This window comes from Bos javanicus, chromosome 6 (assembly GCF_032452875.1).
Source record: "Bos javanicus breed banteng chromosome 6, ARS-OSU_banteng_1.0, whole genome shotgun sequence".
In the NCBI taxonomy this organism is placed as follows: Eukaryota; Metazoa; Chordata; class Mammalia; order Artiodactyla; family Bovidae; genus Bos; species Bos javanicus.
The window spans coordinates 53,362,091-53,381,117 of record NC_083873.1 but is presented as its reverse complement, the minus strand read 5'-3'; positions in this window follow the sequence as shown (position 1 = coordinate 53,381,117).

Genomic DNA, 19,027 nt, shown 5'->3' with positions numbered 1-19,027 from the left:
TCTATCACCCTCTTACTCAGAATGATTTTCTTGTTTCCTCTGATAGTTTGCATATGACATTGAAGAAGCATAATTCATGAAGAATAAAGTTCCTTTGTTATAATTACCAGATGAATAAAACTGAATTATTGAATAACTCCTATATTTAAACTGCAAGTGTTAACCTAGGTATCTTGAAGGCTGAAAGTGTTTTGATCTGATGGTACCCTTGACTGCAGCATCAGTGGTTATGGGTATGAGGTCAGAAATTTCACCTAGACAAAGGAATTTAAGATCTAAGAAATTAATTATAAATGTTCCCAGCATAGGTAATGTGTACATTAGTTTTCCCTCTAATTTTAGATGTGAGAATGAGTCAACCAGCAGAAGGTTAGATCTTCTTGCTGAGATCAGGGCCACACAAGCATGCACATACTGTCAGAACTGAGGTAAAAGTCTTCAAAAGGATTCAGTTTCTATCTAATAAATTCTTAGATTTCTTAGATACATCTTGTCAAATCAACTCATTTCACAGCTGAAGTAACAAATAAGAGATATGAAATGACTTGCTTGAAATTTAACAACAAAGTAGTGAAGAAGATGAGATTAGTACCAAAATAATGTGACATTGGAAATAACTCTTATTCCAGTACACCATGAGTGATGCTCTTTAAGATGTCTCAAAGTACATGTATATGTGTGTATCCGATTGGATGATTGTGATACACATAACCACACACACACACATATAATTCAGGTAGATTAGAGATGAAGATGTTAAAAAAAAAAAAAAAAACCTTTTGCATACTAAACAGAATTTAGAAACTTACTCTTCTCCTGTGTTTGGGAGAGTATTCTACTTATGATGGAAACATTAGAATCATTTGTAATTTTGAGAGAGTTCATTCTTAAGTATGTTGATAAGAAGTCCAGGGTCCCTTAGGAGGAGGAGGATGAGAATTAGGAGGAAGAGGAGAAAGGGATCTGGGGCTCTCAAGGAGGAGAAAAGGACAAACTTTTTCTCCTTTTCTGCATCTTAGTCACATAAGATGTTTTTTTCTTTAAGCCCAGAGCTAATGATTATACTGGGAAAGATTGAAGGCAGGAGGAGAAGGGGACAATGGGAGATAAGATGATTGCATGGCATCACCAGCTGGATGGACATGAGTTTCAGCAAGCTCCAGGAGTTGATGGACAGGGAAGCCTGGTGTGCTGGAGTCCATGGGGTTACAAAGAGCTGGACTGAGTGAGTGAACTGAACTGAATGACTACACAACAAAACAAATCATCTTGCTCAAGGATATATTTTTCTTTAAACTTTGTACCAGTGGTTATATAACAACAATGTATTCTGCTTGAGGACATGTTTCTCCTTCTTAAGAACCTCTTGACTAAGCCTGCAGCCTTAAAATATATATTATGGGAGTGGTCTGGTAAGAGCTTTCTATTTTTATTTCTAATTCTGTTATCTTAAAATGTAAATTGTGGGAGTAGGTCTCCTAAGACCTTGACAACCTTGAGACATTCTTCTGATTTATCGTTAATAACCAATTGAAAAAGTACATGGCTCCCTTGCTAAGACTGGCAAGTGGGGTACTCTTCCTCTCCCTTCTGATGTCTATGTCAGAAGCGTTCTCTGTCCTTTTTCACTGTAATAAAACTTCTGCCACACAAAAGCTCTGAGTGATCAAGCCTGGTCCCCTATCCTGAAGCTAAATCTTCTTCGGAGATCATGAATCACATCTGAAGTCATAGTGCAGGAAGGTTTTCCTTAAAGAAAGAAGAGGAAGAAGGTAAGTTTACTTCGAGTTTGATAATTCATTTCCTGAAGAAGTCAGACATAAAATAGCAAAAGTTAATTTAATACACTCTCTGATCTATTTTCAGGCAAAAAGTGTCAGGCAAAGTGAGAAAAAAAAAATAATTCAGACCAACTTGTCTTTCTGCCTGAGGGATTGGGTTTGAGGAAACCAGCTGAGAATATATTTTTCTACATATAATTCTTTGGGAAATGAACAGGAATAAAGAAAAGGCAGGGATTACTCAATGGGAGTTTTACTGCAACCTGATAGAAGCCCAGAATTCAAATTAAGTACTTGTTTGGAAGTGACGTATTGTCCTATTGATCCAGATGTGGGACAAAAAATCATATGCTTCATGGGAACATAAATTCTGGATTAAAACCATTGTCATAAATACCATTCAGGCATTCAGTTAAAAAAAATGCTAAACTTTAGAGGTTGTTTTTACTGGGGGAATAAATATATAATAAATTCAATACTTTCTATTAACTTTATTTAAATTTCAATATGATTTAATTTAAAAGTACTTCTGAGTAAAATTGATACTTTTTTCTATTGAGGTAATATTTCTAATACCTACTATATGGAATTATCAATATTTCCATTTTAGACTCTATAAATGTGTTACTAATAGTCAGGATATTGGCATAAAATAGAATACATAACAAGTGTAATGATCAGATAAATGCTCTGAGAGCAAGTATAAAGGCAGAGTTATTATGAACTTATCTCAAATCCTCAGTTAACTTCCCAGGTGTTGCTAGTGGTAAAGAATCCACCTGTCAATGCAGGAGACGCAAGAGATGTGGGTTCAGTTCCTAGGTCAGAAAGATCTCCTGGAGTAGGAAATGACAACTCCTGTATTCTTGCCTAGAAAATCCCATGGACAGAGGAGCCTGGCGGGTTATAGTCCATGGAGCCAAAGAGAGTCAGACATGATTGAGCAAAGCAACTAAGCACTAAGCAACTTCCTATTGTACCTATGATCATTCTCAAACATTCTGAGTATGATGATGTTGTTGTGATTGTTCAGTGGCTCAGTCATGTCTGACTTTCTGCAACCCCTTGGACTGCTGCCCACCAGTTCCTCTGTCTGTGGGATTTCCCAGGCAAGAATATTGGGGTGGGTTGCCATTTCTTTTTCCAGGGGATCTTCCAAACCCAAGGTTCAAACCTGCATCTCCTGCATCGGCAGGCATATTCTTTACCACTGAGCCACCTGGAAAATATGATAATATTTTATTTTATTTTGAATTTTAAGATATTTTTGTTACCAAAGAATTGCATCATACATTCTTGAATCACTCATTAGCAAAGTAAAATAAATATTTAATGAGTATTTGTCAAATGACAATTCATTTTATATCTTTTCTACCTCATTCATTCATTCAGCGCATAATTTTTGAACTTCTATTATTTGTAAGCCTTGATCTAAAATCCCAATTCTGTGTATGTTATATTGTTTCCTTCTGTCATTTATGTCTCGTAACCTTACTCCCCAGCCTCATTCTTCTGTCTCTCTTTTCTTTGTTTTGCCTGTATAACTTTCTCCCAGTACTTTAACTCATGTTTCATCTGTGTGTAACCTGCAGATAAATTCAACCACTGAGATTCTGGTTTTACTGTATAGGGCTCTAATTTTTTTGTTATTTTTAGGTTTTTGAAGATATTCTCAAGTCGTTATTTTTCTCAACAAATTTAAGTTTTCAAATATTAAAGCCTGGTGTTAGTATACTGGAAATGGAAGAACAGAAGTTCAGTGTATATTAGGAACTGCATCTCTTATGTATTCCCACCTCTTACACCCATACAGAACGCATGATTGCTATAGTCTTTTTTCAGTGAACAGTAGGACTTGGGGAAAAAAAATGACCTCCCTTCCAATGTCTCTATGTTTGCCCTTTTAATGGCGACCCACTCCAGTACTCTTGCCTGGAAAATCCCATGGACAGAGGAGCCTGGTAGGCTGCAGTCCATGGGGTCACAAAGAGTCGGACACGACTGAGCAACTTCACTTTCACTTTTCACTTTCATGCATTGGAGAGGGAAATGGCAACCCACTCCAGTGTTCTTACCTGGAGACTCCCAGGGACGGGGGAGCCTGGTGGACTGCCGTCTCTGGGGTCGCACAGAGTCGGACGTGACTGAAGCGACTTAGCAGCAGTAGCAGCAACAACCATGGAGTAGGTATGTGTCAATTATCTAGGTCTCTTGGAGCCAGATTTACACCAAGAAAATAATTTTCACACAAAAGCCAACAAGGTGGTATAAATGATAGCCTCCCACTAATATCTAAGGACAATTTATGTGAAAAAATTATTTCACCTTCTTTTTAGAGAAAATTCCCTTGGAAAGTCTCCTTATTAAAAATGCTTTCTTTAAACTTAGAATATTAAGCCCCAATTATCTTTTGAATCTGAAGAAGCATTAGTTGGCATGAAATAATTTAAAGAGCAACTATTTTTGCCATAATGTCAACTGAATAAATATTTGCTCTTATTCAATGTACTGAGCTCATCCCCGACCCCAAATTTTTCATCCTGAGGTCATTGCACTACTTCAAATTTCAGGAACCAGGAACCCAGAGAGCAGTTACCATTTTTGTTGCCATTCCCTGATAAAGTCTTTATCTTTCCCTTTTAGGACACTGAATATTTGTTGCAGGAAAAGAAAGCAATAAAGTCTGAACTCAATTTCTTTTGGGACCAGAGTTGACTCCGTGTTTTTTCCTTGCTTTGATTTTTCAGAGGCTCACTCTCAAGTCATTTTAGGGGTCTCTCTAGAGTTATGGCAACAGGAAATTCAGAAACTTAAGAGACAAACTTCACTTCACACTGGTCACCACTGTTATGCTCGACGTCCAAACCTTCATGACCCTTGCAGACAGAAATTCTGATGTGCTTGGATATAAGCATTTTTGTCTTAATAGAAGATACTATACCTGTCAGAGATGACACCACATATAGCCTAACATTTCAGGGGCCTGCAGAAATCTAATCTTTTATCTGGGCTCTCAAAAACAACTGAAAGTTATCCTCTGGCATTTTTGCCATTAATCCCATGGCATCCCTCCCACCTCACAAGCAACCAGCTGCATATCTCTCAATTTTTTCTAATGTAACTCCCCTCAAGGAGCCTAATTCTGTGCAGCAATAGTGCTATGAGGTAAGGAAACAGGAGTGTGAGGACTGAAAAACCTGCCTTTCATTATCTTTCTCCAAATCTTTCTCCAAATCTCAAATTTCTTCTGGGATACAAATACAATCTTTTCACAAATGTGACAATTTTTTCATTATATTGAGTTGCTACAAAAAGTTTTCTGTAGTTCACCTTAGTTCTGTTCATACTCACCAACTCTCACCATTAGTTAAATTTTACATGATTTAGATCAGATCAGATCAGTCACTCAGTCATGTCCGACTCTTTGCGACCCCATGAATTGCAGCCCGCCAGGCCTCCCTGTCCATCACCAACTCCCAGAGTTCACTGAGACTCATGTCCATCGAGTCAGTGATGCCATCCAGCCATCTCATCCTCTGTCGTCCCCTTCTCCTCCTGCCCCCAATCCCTCCCAGCATCAGAGTCTTTTCCAATGAGTCAACTCTTCGCATGTGGTGGCCAAAGTATTGGAGTTTCAGCTTTAGCATCAGTCCTTCCAAAGAACACCCAGGACTGAACTCCTTTAGAATGGACTGGTTGGATCTCCTTGCAGTCCAAGGGACTCCCAAGAGTCTTCTCCAACACCACAGTTCAAAAGCTTCAATTCTTCAATGCTCAGCTTCCCTTACAGTCCAACTCTCACATCCATACATGACCACAGGAAAAACCATAGCCTTGACTAGACGAACCTTTGTTGGCAAAGTAATGTCTCTGCTTTTGAATATGCTATCTAGGTTGGTCATAACTTTCCTTCCAAGGACTAAGCGTCTTTTAATTTCATGGCTGCAGTCACCATCTGTAGTGATTTTGGAGCCCAGAAAAATAAAGTCTGACACTGTTTCCGCTGTTTCCCCATCTATTTCCCATGAAGTGGTGGGACCGGATGCCATGATCTTCTTTTTCTGAATGTTGAGCTTTAAGCCAACTTTTTCACTCTCCACTTTCACATCAAGAGGCTTTTGAGTTCCTCTTCACTTTCTGCCATAAGTGTGGTGTCATCTGCATATCTAAGGTTATTGAGATTTCTCCAGGCAATCTTGATTCCAGCTTGTGTTTCTTCCAGTCCAGCGTTTCTCATGATGTACTCTGCATGTAAGTTAAATAAACAGGGTGACAATATACAGCCTTGACGAACTCCTTTTCCTATTTGGAACCAGTCTGTTGTTCCATGTCCAGTTCTAACTGTTGCTTCCTGACCTGCATACAAGTTTCTCAAGAGGCAGATCAGGTGTTCTGGTATTCCTATCTCTTTCAGAATTTTCCATAGTTTATTGTGATCCACACAGTCAAAGGCTTTGGCATAGTCAATACAGCAGAAATAGATGCTTTTCTGGAATTCTCTTGCTTTTTTGATGATCCAGCGGATGTTGGCAATTTGGTCTCTGGTTCCTCTGCCTTTTTTAAAACCAGCTTGAACATCAGGAGGTTCATGGTTCACATATTGCTGAAGCCTGGCTTGGAGAATTTTGAGCATTACTTTACATGATTATCAGTGCCATTTATAGACTACTTCCTATGTCCCACTTTATAAGCACTTTTTAAAAATTTCTTTCAATCTTCACAGTAATTCTATGAAATAGATATGATCATTAACTATATTATTTTTAACAATATTTTTATTTTTTAAATTCCATTTTATTTTAATTCCATTATAAAGAAACCAAAAAACCAGAAATATTTAGTAACTTTTCTAAGATTACAAAGCTCATAACTGATAGAGATGGAATCTGTGCTCTTACCTATTGCATTAGTTTGTACTTCTTCATGGTAATTTTTATCAAGTAACTAAGATAAATTTGAATCAAATCCTAAATCAAAGAACGAACAAACCACACTTTTTACTTTGAACCTCTGAATAAATATATATATATATATATATATATACACATATATTCATTTTGTTTCTGAACTATGATTTAGACCTCCACTGAAACAGTTCAAGCCAGACAGACCAAATATTTCCTAAATTTATAGAGCTGGAATAATATGGTAAACAAACTCAGTCATGTCCGACTCTTTGTGACCCCATGCAAAGCTCCTCTGTCCATGGAAATCTCCAGGCAAGAATACCGGAGTGGGTAGTATTTCCTTCTCCAGAATTTTTCCATCCCAAGGATTGAACCTGGGTCTCCTGCATTGCAGGCAGATTCTTTACCATCTGAGTCACCAGGGAAGCCCCGTAGAGCTGGAATAATAAGCATCAAATTAAACCAATCTTATTTGATCTGGATTTTTGTACCCCTGAGTCCTAAGAAAAAGATTATTCTTAGCTGTATTCCCAGAAAAGTAATTCTCTGGGAGTCTGCCATTTCTAAAGCTGGGAGCCCAGGAGAATCATAAAAAAAGGTTCTTCTCCCCTCTTAAGCTCAAGAGTGGAACCTCTTGCCCTCTGTAAGTTATAACCACAAATACAAACTCATTTTAAGTTCCCCTGTTATTTTTGTTTCTTTAGATATAAGTGCTTATTAAAAGTTTGAAGAACTTTGAACACCAACTCAGAGGCTTTTATGTAAACATTCTATCACTAAGTTTCCCCAGCTGCATATTAAAATCTTTGTGGTCCACAGAGGTATGTCTGTGCTCAGCTGCACTATTAACAACAGTGGCGGATTTTGAGGTTTAATTAAAGAATACTTATCATAGCTGCATGGCATGGGAATGTTGGATGACAAAACCCTGGTGTTAAATTAATTACCTCACCACAGTGGACTCTGTATATGTGGAAAACTTGAACCCAAAGAAACAACTCATTAATCTTCACAAGTTCACCTAAAGTAAAGGAATTATTTTGTGTGTGTTCACAACAAGCCTTCAAGTGGTAAGCTCTGACTGATTTTCCCTCATTTAAGCAATTGTTTAACTGGCAGAAACAAATTAAATCTAAGAAATACTAAATCTTAACAAATGCAAACATTTTTGGTAAATTCCATTATTTAAATCCCTGTGAAAGATCTTTCCAAAAAAAGGCTAAGTAACAATTTTTAGCTACTATTTTTTCAACACGATGAACCATGCACACACTGAGAAACTTATCCTTTTACTAGCAAACATTTCTAATTTTGATGCCACTATTCCTATTTTGTATATGGAGAAGCCGAAGAACATATTAGTCAAGCAACATGCTTTAACTCACTAAGTTGAAAATGGTAGAATCAGGTTATCGATCCAAGTTCTACTGGTTAACTATTGCCAAGCAAAGAAAACAAACCAGCAAAGTTTCCAGGAGAAGGAAGATGCAGGGCAAATTGATCAAGTATTAGTGATTAGGTTTTTAAAGTGTTTGTGTTTCGGATGATTTGCTTGTGACTGGAATTTTCTTGGGAATCTCTAACAATGTTGTAAAGTCAGATGGTAAACACAACAAAATGATATTCATTAAAGTTATGCACTGAAAAAAAGCATAATTCAAATTTGATAATTATTATTAATAACATTATCTCTGAACAACTAATAACTGCAGAGGTGAAAATGGCGAGGCAGTATGTTTTGGCAATAAGTCATGCTTTTTCACCTGCATGATGAGTTACAGGAGTTTAACATAGTGGAATCCTCATACAACATGGAAGACAATTCTATTTAGTAGTGTCAGCATGTCCAATTTATACTTATGTTTCACAGCTGATGAATATTCACTTATAACCTTCTTTGGATTAGCATTTTCTTTAGCCACAGTATATAGAATAAAATAGAATGCACTATACAGCTCACCAGTATTGGGCTTAAGACACTATTTTTAGCAAGGCTCAAAATCAGGATTGACATGCATCAGGTTTGTTCCAAAATATCCTTAGTTATTGTCAACAAATCCATTCTGGTTGGTCAAAGCTTATCCCTTACCTGATATGAAATATTCACACTTCTACCTCTGAATTTAAATATAATGATTTGGAAAATAGTGTGCCTACAGTGAAGACTCTACATAATAGTGTCCTCTCTAGACTTCTGTTATATTATGAAACATATTGTTAGAAATTATGTCTACTTTCCCCACCAGGGCTTCCCTGGTGGCTCAGAGGTTAAAGCATCTGCCTGGAATGCAGGATACCAGGGTTCCATCCCTGGGTTGGGAAGATCTCCTGGAGAAGGAAATGGCAACCCACTCCAGTACTCCTGCCTGAAGAACCCCATGGAGGGAGGAGCCTGGTGGGCTACAGTCCGTGGGGCTGAAAAGAGTTGGACACAACTTAGTGACTTCACTTTCTTTCTTTCTTTCTTCCCCTTCTTATCATACTCTCAGTTCTTTGAGGATAGATAAAACATTTTATCAATGTTGTGTTCTTAGATATATACACACTGCTTTCCATAGAGTACATGCTCCATAGATATCTTTTGACTGGAAATTAAACTCCTAAAAATTTAAGCCCACCATTACATAGTCTGTAAGGATAATAGTAACTCCGATTCTAAATTTTTTTTTGACTGCAGAATGACAGTCTTCTACTGTTTTTCTTTTTTTATGTGATATAATTTAAGAATATTCTCAGCTTAAGGGACAGTGCCCCTAGGGAAGTAGCAACCTGATGATCAGTTTCCTGTCCTCCACTCATATGCTCCAATAAGCACTCACCAGCAAGCTAACTTTGACCCCATATTCTAATCTCTCTTTGCCATTTGTTTCCATTTTCCTTTTATTCCAAACTTTTGATCATGCTTTGTTTCCAATAAACATCCCATTTGTGACTTTTCAAATCCCTATCCTGTTTAACTGTGGAATTTACACATGAGAATATAAGATCCATAAGGACAGAGCCTTTGCCCATTTCATCGCTGTACATGTGGGAGCTTAGGGGACAAGTGACGTATGTGAAATAGTCAATGAATAATTTATTGCAGGGTATTTGGTTTACTAGTTTTCCTAGTAAAATATTTCTGATATGCCCAAGAAAATAATATCTCATTGACAAATTCAACCTGAGTCTTTCCAGTCAGGAATGTGCTCCAGACTTTTCACAGCTACAGTTCCCTGCCCTCTATCACCTTCTGTTATTTTGAGACTGACATCCCTCAATGGATACAACTTCACATCTTTCCCCAGTCATGGACACAGACACTTCCTTCAAATTTATGCCCTAGACATAGAGAACCTCAAGTCGTTAGAGAGACCTTCAAAACTGCCTTTTCACTTTGAATTTTAAAAAATGAATTGTTTCTGTATATTTACTTAGGAAAGGACATGCAGCCTTTATAATAAGAACCATTTTCTTTCAAAATTGTTGGTTCATTAAATATACAGATCTTGCATCCATGGGGCCAATATGTATCACAAAATACCAAGCCACAGTGAAGGCAAAAGTAATTAAAGTTCACAGTCATTGAGATTGTATAGTATGGTGGTGCCTCTGGAGCTAGAGGATAAGACACATTTAATCTCCCTAGAATTTTTTCTCTTGACCTCAAGGCACTTCAAAAAGATACTTAGAAAAAGAAACAGAATTTGGGTAGCTGATATAGCACTTCCCACCTATGCTCGGCACAGACAACTTAGAGCTAGAAATATCATAGAAATTAGTACAATGTGCAAGATGGAATGTTGCTAAAGAACACAGGAAAAGAAGGACCTATTTGTTTTGCTTTCCTCATGTCTAAATGACTGTATATGAAGAGATATTATTTTTTTAATGTGAAAAATTGATTTTTTAAATAAATTGTGCTACCAGAGGATTTGTTTCTTTTTTGGATATTTGGATGTGGCAGAAACTGTTGGTTGTCTCTATATCCATTTTTGTCTCTTTTATTAGTATTAGGTCCCCTGATTTTGGGGGGCTTCCCTCATAGCTCAGATGGTAAAGAATCTGCCTGCATGCAGGAGACCTAGGTTCGATTCCTGGATTGGGAAGATCCCCTGGAGAAGGAAATGGCAACCAACTCCAGTATTCTTGCCTGGAGAATCCCTGAAGGGCTATAGTCCATGGGGTAGCAAGAGGTGGACACTACTTACAGACTAACCCACCACCCGTGATTTTCATCTAGGCCTGGAAAAAGAGACTACCAGCCTACCTTAAAGAAAACTGTGGCCATGTGACTAACATCTGAGTTGTGGGATTGGAATAGAAATGCAATGTGGCTTCTGAGAAGTATCCTTAATGAGGGGAGATGTGGCCCTCATTGATTTCTTCCAGCTGACAACTTGCATATAATGGTTGGAGCTCAAGCAACAATGTTGACCTAGAATGGAAGCCCTGTAAGATGTGCAATACGACAAGACAGAGCATCACGCTTAAAACCTGCCTTCCAACCTAACTCTGGGCTTCTTTATATAATTGAATCATTGCCACAACCAAGAAAAGCTGAACCCTGAACCCTTGAAGTTCAAAGTGAAGCTGCGGCAGTCTGGACCCTAAGGTCTCTTCAGAAATATGTGTTTCTTTATAAGGTGAACTTGGCTAGTAAGACCAGCATCTTTCTTGCTGAGGTCAAGCTGCAACAACTAGCATCCTGAGGCTCTTTGTTGCTAAGCCCCTTTATTGAAACCCAGGTATTATTTTAGATCCATCCACTTGCTTCAGATGTACACAACCCGTAATAAAACAGAAATCAGCCCATAAATAGAATTTTTTTATAATTAGTGTCAGGTTGATAAGAAGAAATTCCATATGATTTTAGATTTAGAGCCACAAGCCAAAGACTCAGAAGTTAAAAGTAATCATGTTGTATAACATATAACCAGTAGAATACACAGATTAAAGACCCCCAAGAACAATGCTCACAACATGACCACTAATGCCCAAACTATGGATGGTGGCTACACCTGAAGGAAACCTCAGCCCTTCCACCTGTGTATTGTTTTCCCAGTTACTTACCAATATTCCCAACTAATGTGACAAATGTTGGGGTACAACCCAGCTGAATCACCAGCATATCCCTTTCTTGCATGTTGACAAAGCTCAAAGATATTGATCACCTCTGTTTATCTATGGACCTTTATATACCTACAGAAGTGTTATTCCCAACACTTTTTTTTTCTCCAGAAAATAGGCAGATTTACTTATCTAGTCTCAGACAATGCTAGACAATGCTAGGAGATGGGAAAAGAGTAAGACAAACCCAATCTAGATTTAGAAGTAGAAACAAAATATGCAATTATCTCATTTTGCCCAATATAGAGCTTCAAATGTAAAATTGGCTACAGTGAGGGTAGTGATTGAAGAAAATTCTTTGGCACAGCAATCCTCAAACTTTATGTCTCACAACAAAATTTATATACCTAAAGCTCATATTCTTTTACATTTATTTATGTAGACTATACATATTTATACTTACTGGTTTAAAATGAAAACTAAGAACATTTAGAATTATGTATTTATTTTAAAGTAACTACAATAAACTCATTGTGTTAACATCTTTTTTATACAAAGCAACTGCATTTTACAAAACAAACAAACAAAAAAAAAAAAAAAAACAGGGAGAAGAGTGATACTGTTGTTGCTTAGTCACTGAATCATGTCCAACTCTCTTATGACCACATGGACTGTAGCCCCACCAGGCTCCTCTGTCCATGGGATTTCCCAGGCAAGAATACTGGAGTGGGTCGCTATTTCCTTCTCCAGGGGATCTTCCTGACCCAGGGATTTAACTTGCATCTCCTGCATTTGCAGGCTGATTCTTTAGCATTGAACCACCAGGGAAGCTCAGTACTCTTTTATACTTTTGCAATTTTGCATCTGGTTCAATAGAAAACAACTGAATTCTCCTATGTGCTTCAGCATTTAATCTGTAATATGTTGTATGGATTGAATATAGGGGGAAAATATATTCATATAAATATGTAGTTGAAAAAGAAAGTGATACTGTAATTTCTTTTTGTAGATAACATACTTTTCTGCAATACTACACTAAATAACAATGATATTAAAACAAATTTAATGTTGAGTCTGGAACTCTTATCAATGAGCTTTTCATACTTTTGCCTATTAAAATCTATTGGCCTGTCATGAACTTAGAATGGATCTTGGTGTCCATCATAATTTTGTAATATTATGTCTTGGTCATCTTGAAAGTGTTTGTTCAGTAAGTTTTGCACACCTTTCAAATGTTGGCACATTTCATTATGTAATATTAAAATACCACTTTTATTAATATTGCCACTGACCTCATCAGAAGAATCTTTATGTGTGCAAAGATGTCAAGCTCAAATTGGTTGATACAAAGCTGTAATTGTATCACAAGTAACAAATTCTCAGTTGTTTACTGGAAGTATAGGCTCATTTCATTAATTTTTGATATAATATCTGTCCCATATTCAAGCATAATAATTTGTTAATTTTTTCAAGAAAAATTTTATGAAAGAAACAGCTATCTCAGTTTACAACTCAAGTAATTGTATAGTGATTTTTTTTTTTTTTTTGGACAACTATCATACTTAAGTGTGTGGTAAAATTGTTCTTGGAATACTTCCCACTTTATCACCCTGAATATATACATGTACTCAAGGGTTAAGATTTAATCAAAGGAACAGTTTTAAATAATTCATCAAGCATATTCTTGGCATGTTATTTGTGTGTGTGTGTGTGTGCATGTGTGTATGTGTGTGATGGTAAAGAACACAGTGACAGTTAGTACAGCTTAATGACTATGCTTTGATTTATACTAAGATGCTGGTGAATTTATACATTATTGCTTTTGTCTCATCAGTGTAAATTGCAGCACAGTATAAGAGAATGCTGCTGCTGCTAAGTCACTTCAGTCGTGTCCGACTCTGTGCGACCCCATAGATGGCAGCCAACCAGGCTCCCCCATCCCTGGGATTCTCCAGGCCAGAACACTGGAGTGGGTTGCCATTTTCTTCTCCAATGCATGAAAGTGAAACGTGAAAGTGAAGTCGCTCACTCGTGTCCGACTCTTAGCAACCCCATGGACTGCAGTCTTCCAGGCTCCTCCGTCCATGGGATTTTCCAGGCAAGAGTACTGGAGTAGGGTGCCATTGCCTTCTGTGGTATAAGAGAATAAAAATAGGCAAAGAGGTTCTTAGTCTAGATATAAAAGGCGAGGGTTGGATGATTTGAGAGAATAGCATTGAAACATGTATGTTATCCTATGCGAAACAGATCACCAGCCCAGGTTTGATGCATGAGACAGGGTGCTAAGGGTTGGTGGACTGGGATGACCCAGAGGGATGGGATGGGGAGGGAGGTGGGAGGGGGTTCAGGATGGGGAACACATTGACACCCATGGCTAATTCATGTCAATGTATGGCAAAACCACTACAATATTGTAAAGTAATTAGCATCCAATTAAAATACATAAATTTTAAAATAAAATTTAAAAAAAAATGTAACTTCAAGATCATCTGAGCTTCCCTGGTGGCTCAGTAAGTAAAGAACCTGCCTGTCATGGAGGCGATTGCCTGCAATATAGGGGATGCAAGTTTGACCTCTGGGTTGGGAAGATCCCTTGGAGAAGGAAATGGCAACACAATCCCGTACTCTTGCCTGGGGAATCCCAAGCACAGAGGACATGACTAAGCTACCAAGCATGAATGCAAGCAAAATCTTCTGAAAGAGCCCTCAGGAATCCAAGAGGACCACATATCACATTTTGAAACCCCTGTTATATAGTACATATTGATGGTGGCTTTGTAAAGAAGACAGCTTGCCTCAAAGTAAAGTAAAAGTTTGAGACACAAGCTGTAACTGTGTTTTTAATCTCAGTTTATCAAAATCCAACAAATCTGGGGACTGAGAATGAGTTTTGCACCTTGAGACGGTGAGTGATTGAGATTCTGGGATAGATTTAGCAGGAAGTGTGGAGAAGAAACTAGCCAAATTTGAAAGTTCAAAGAAAAAAATCAAAGTCCAGAAAAGTACAATCACTTTTCACATTGCTTTAAGCAATCTACTCATTATTTACACGCATCATTGCTTTATATAGAATTTTTTTGTTTTATTTTTTTGCCACAACAATATAGAAAATCACTTCAGTTCAATCATTTAAGAGAGTGTTGTCCACTGGATACTACCGAAATTTAGGCATGTATCAAATGCACTCAACATTTTAAAAAATTTCAGAAGAAAAAATTTTTATGTGAGGGTTTTGTTGATGGGTTTCTTTTATTTCTTCCTTTTGGAATAACAACCAAATTCTATTTCAATATGTCATAGATAGTTATCCATGTCACATAATAGTCATTCTTTCTTTCTTGTGGTTTTCAATTCAGTTGCTCAGTCATGTCCTTCTCTTTGTGACCCCATAGAGTGCAGTATGCCAGTCTTCCCTGTCCATCAACAACTCCTGAGGCTTGCTCAAACGCATGTCTATTGAGTCAGTGATGCCATCCAACCATTTCATCCTCTGTCATCCCCTTCTCCTCCTGCCTTCAATCTTTCCCAGCACCAGGGTCTTTTCCAATGACTCAATTCTTCGTATCGGGTGGACAAAGCATAGATTTTCAGCTTTAGCATCAGTTCTTCCAATGAATATTCAGGACTGATTTCCTTTGATCTCCTTGCAGTTCAAGGGACTCAAGTGTCTTCTCCTGTGGTTCAAAAGCATCAATTCTTCGTCACTCAGCTTTCTTTAGAGTCCAACTTCACATCCATATATGACTTTTGGAAAAAACTATAGCTTTGACTAGATGGACCTTTGTTGGCAAAGTAATACCTCTGCTTTTTAATATGCTGTCTAGATTGTCATACCTTTTCTTCCAAAGAGCAAGTACATTTTAATTTCATGGCTGCAGTCACCATCTGCAGTGATTTTGGAACCCCCAAAATAAAGTTTGTCACTGTTTCCATTGTTTCCCCATCTATTTGCCATGAAGGGATGGGACTGGATACCACTGTCTTAGTTTTCTGAATGATGAATTTTAAACCAACTTTTTCACTCTCCTCTTCCTCTTTCTTCGAAAGGCTCTTTAGTTCTTCTTTGCTTTCTACCATAAGGGTGGTGTCATCTGCATATCTGAGGTTACTGGTATTTCTCCTGGCAATCTTGATTCCAGCTTGTGCTTCATCCAGTCCAGCATTTCCCATTATATATTCTGCATATAAGTTAAATAAGCAGGGTGACAGTATACAACCTTTACATATTCTTTTCCTGATTTGGAACCAGTCTGCTGTTCCATGTCCAGTTCTAACTGTTGTTTCTTGACCTGCATACAGATTGCTCAGGCGACAGGAAAGGTGGTTTGTTATTCCCATCTCTTGAAGAATTTTCCACAGTTTATTGTGATTCACACAGTCAAAGGCTTTGGCCTTTGTCTCCCTCTAGTAGTCAATAAAGCAGAAGTAGATATTCTGGAACTCTTTTGTGGTTTTAGATAAATTTTATAGATATATGTAATTTAAAATGTACAGTTTGGAGGTATATATATACACATACATATATGTGTACATGCATATATATATAGGAGTATATCCAAAAATGGAGAAAACATGAACAGATAGTTTACAATGAAAGAAATACGAATGTTACCACCCTTCATGTTCAACCTGACTAGTATTTAAGATAAATTTAAAAATCAGTGAATGCTGTTTTCATTTATTTAAACAACTCTTTTAAGTCATAAAATCCTTTTTTAATGAAGAGGAAAACACATGCTCTCTTAAACTGATGCAAGGAATATAAAATTTTACAATCTTTCTGGAGGCAGTGTTGTGAAGTTTGTGATGCATATCAAAAATGTTGATGTATATAGCCATTTGTATATTCCATTAAATACTTCTTCTGCAAATATGTCCATTTAATAGTTCTCCCACAAATATTTATTCCTATGCTATGACTTTGTGATATAAGTACACAAAACCATATTGTCACTGCCCTAATGGATCATAAAGTCCTATATAAAGATAATATGAACATACATAACTATATAATATAAATCATTATGAAGGAGGCTCACATGTTACAATGATGAAGACAAGGAGGGTGGGCTATCTCCTTTCAGAGGGTTTTCAAGGCAGTTCTCAAAGATCCATTTGATGGAAAGGAGCCAGAGTCAGTGAAAAGCCTTGGGAAGATATTCTAAACAGGAGATACTTGTGCACAATCTCTAGGATAGAAAAAAGCTTTCAGTTTTTGAGAAAGTAAAACAAAATCAAAATAGAGTGGTTTTCAACTTCTTGTAAGAGAAAAAATAAATGAAACGGTGAAATATAGGCAAAAATGAAAGCAAGTGTAAACCAAGGTAAAGTGCTTGGGTTTTACTCTAAGTGCTGAATGTAAGCTGAAATCTTTCTTCCACTAGGTCTCTTCTTAACTCTGAATTACTTTGTCTCCCTCTAGGAATGAAAATATTCTCTGGCTTTGCTAAGGATTCTTAAGCTGTTTAATTATTCTCTGAAAGATACAGTGCTTTTCAATCACATCACAAGAAGACTGTGCAGAAATTTTCTGCTTTATTCCTTCCCATATTGTGATTTCTCTGTTGATGACACAGCCAGACTATGATGTACCAACAGGCATTTCTACCTATGATCCATTAGTATCACATACCCAGAAATTTATTTTCTTTCATGAATTCATGTAGAGAGAAAAACTGATGTGTACAGAGATGACATGATTCTGAACAGATCAGAACAAGTTTGTCACATATTAAATTTGTGATTTTTCTGCTGTGGCAATCATGAGGGTACATCACTCAGAAGGCCATTAGACAAAAGCTGCTGCTCCCTTTAAAAAGTCTCCAGCTTCTGCACCTTTAGTTCTGCCACAGCATTCACAGCAAAGCCATGCCCAAACAGCTTCCAGCCAATGACTGAGCACCATGGGGCACCAGAGTGTGACCACTCCTGCCTTATGCAGGGCTCCTCTAATGAGAAATCTTGGCACTGCACTCTCAGCTTCTTAGGTGAGACTTTCTCAGAGCTGTACTACAGCCTGAGGCTTCTCTCTATATGAGCCCACTTGCTTCCCATTTTCTTTTCACAGGTGTCAGACCTGACTCAGAAGGTTCTGCCTGCCTATATCTGCCTTTTACCTTCATGGGCATCTTACCCAAGAAATACCTTGAAAAGTACTTTCTTCTTGGCATTTGTTTCTCAGAGAACCTGGGACTTCCCTGGTGGCTCAGATGGTAAAGAATCTGCATGCGATGCGGGAGATCTGGGTTTGATCCCTGGGTCGGGAAGAGCCCCTGGAGAAGGGAAAGGCTACCCACTCCAGTATTATGGCCTGGAAAATTCCATGGACAGAGAAGCCTAGACTCTAGAGAAGGCTAGAGTTCATGGGGTCACAAAGAGTCAGACATGACTGAGTAACTAATACATTCTCAGAAGACCCAGTCAAACTTAGCTAACTCCAATGAATATATAAACTAACTGCTAAAATTTGATCCCATTACTCTTTTGATAGATGTGAATACAAGGCAAATGCTTTTAATCCTAACTCTCACCCTATTGTCTTCTTAATGGTATATATGAGTGTTTTGAGTGAAACTTGAGAGAGATTAGCTAAACAGCTATCACTTCTATGATTTGAGAACTCCATTCATTTCTGACAGTTAATTGACACACTTTTCTGACTATGCAAGTACATTGAAAATATATACCATCCTTTTGCATCTCAGCAATTGCTTTTTATTTCCTGATATTGTTATGCCAAGAATTTCTTTGACTTTTTGAATATTAAATAGAATATTTGAGTTTTTGGTAAAAGCTATATTGTATAGTACCATCATATCACAGGGCTTCCTTGATAGTTCAACTGATAAAGAATTGAGCTGTAATGCAAGAGACACCAGTTCAATTCCTGGGTCAGGAATATCCCCTGAGGAAGAGATAGGCTGCTCACTGTAGTATCCTTGGGCTTTCCTGCTGGCTCAGATGGTAAAGAATCTTCCTGCAATGTGGGAGACCTGAGTTCAATCCCTGGGTTGGGAAGATCCCCCGGAAGAAGGCATGACAACCCACTCCAATATTCTTGTCTGGATAATCCCCATGGACAGAGGAACCTGGTGGGCTACAGTCCATGGGGTCTCAAAGAGTCAGACACGACTGAGCAACTAAGAACAACACATGTAATATCACAGATTTACTGATCTCTATTATAATGACCATGTTACATTTCTTCCAAATAAACAGAAGGCTAAAAAATTAAAATAAACCATAGATCATATTACATGCAAAGAACATATTTATTATATAAGCAAAATA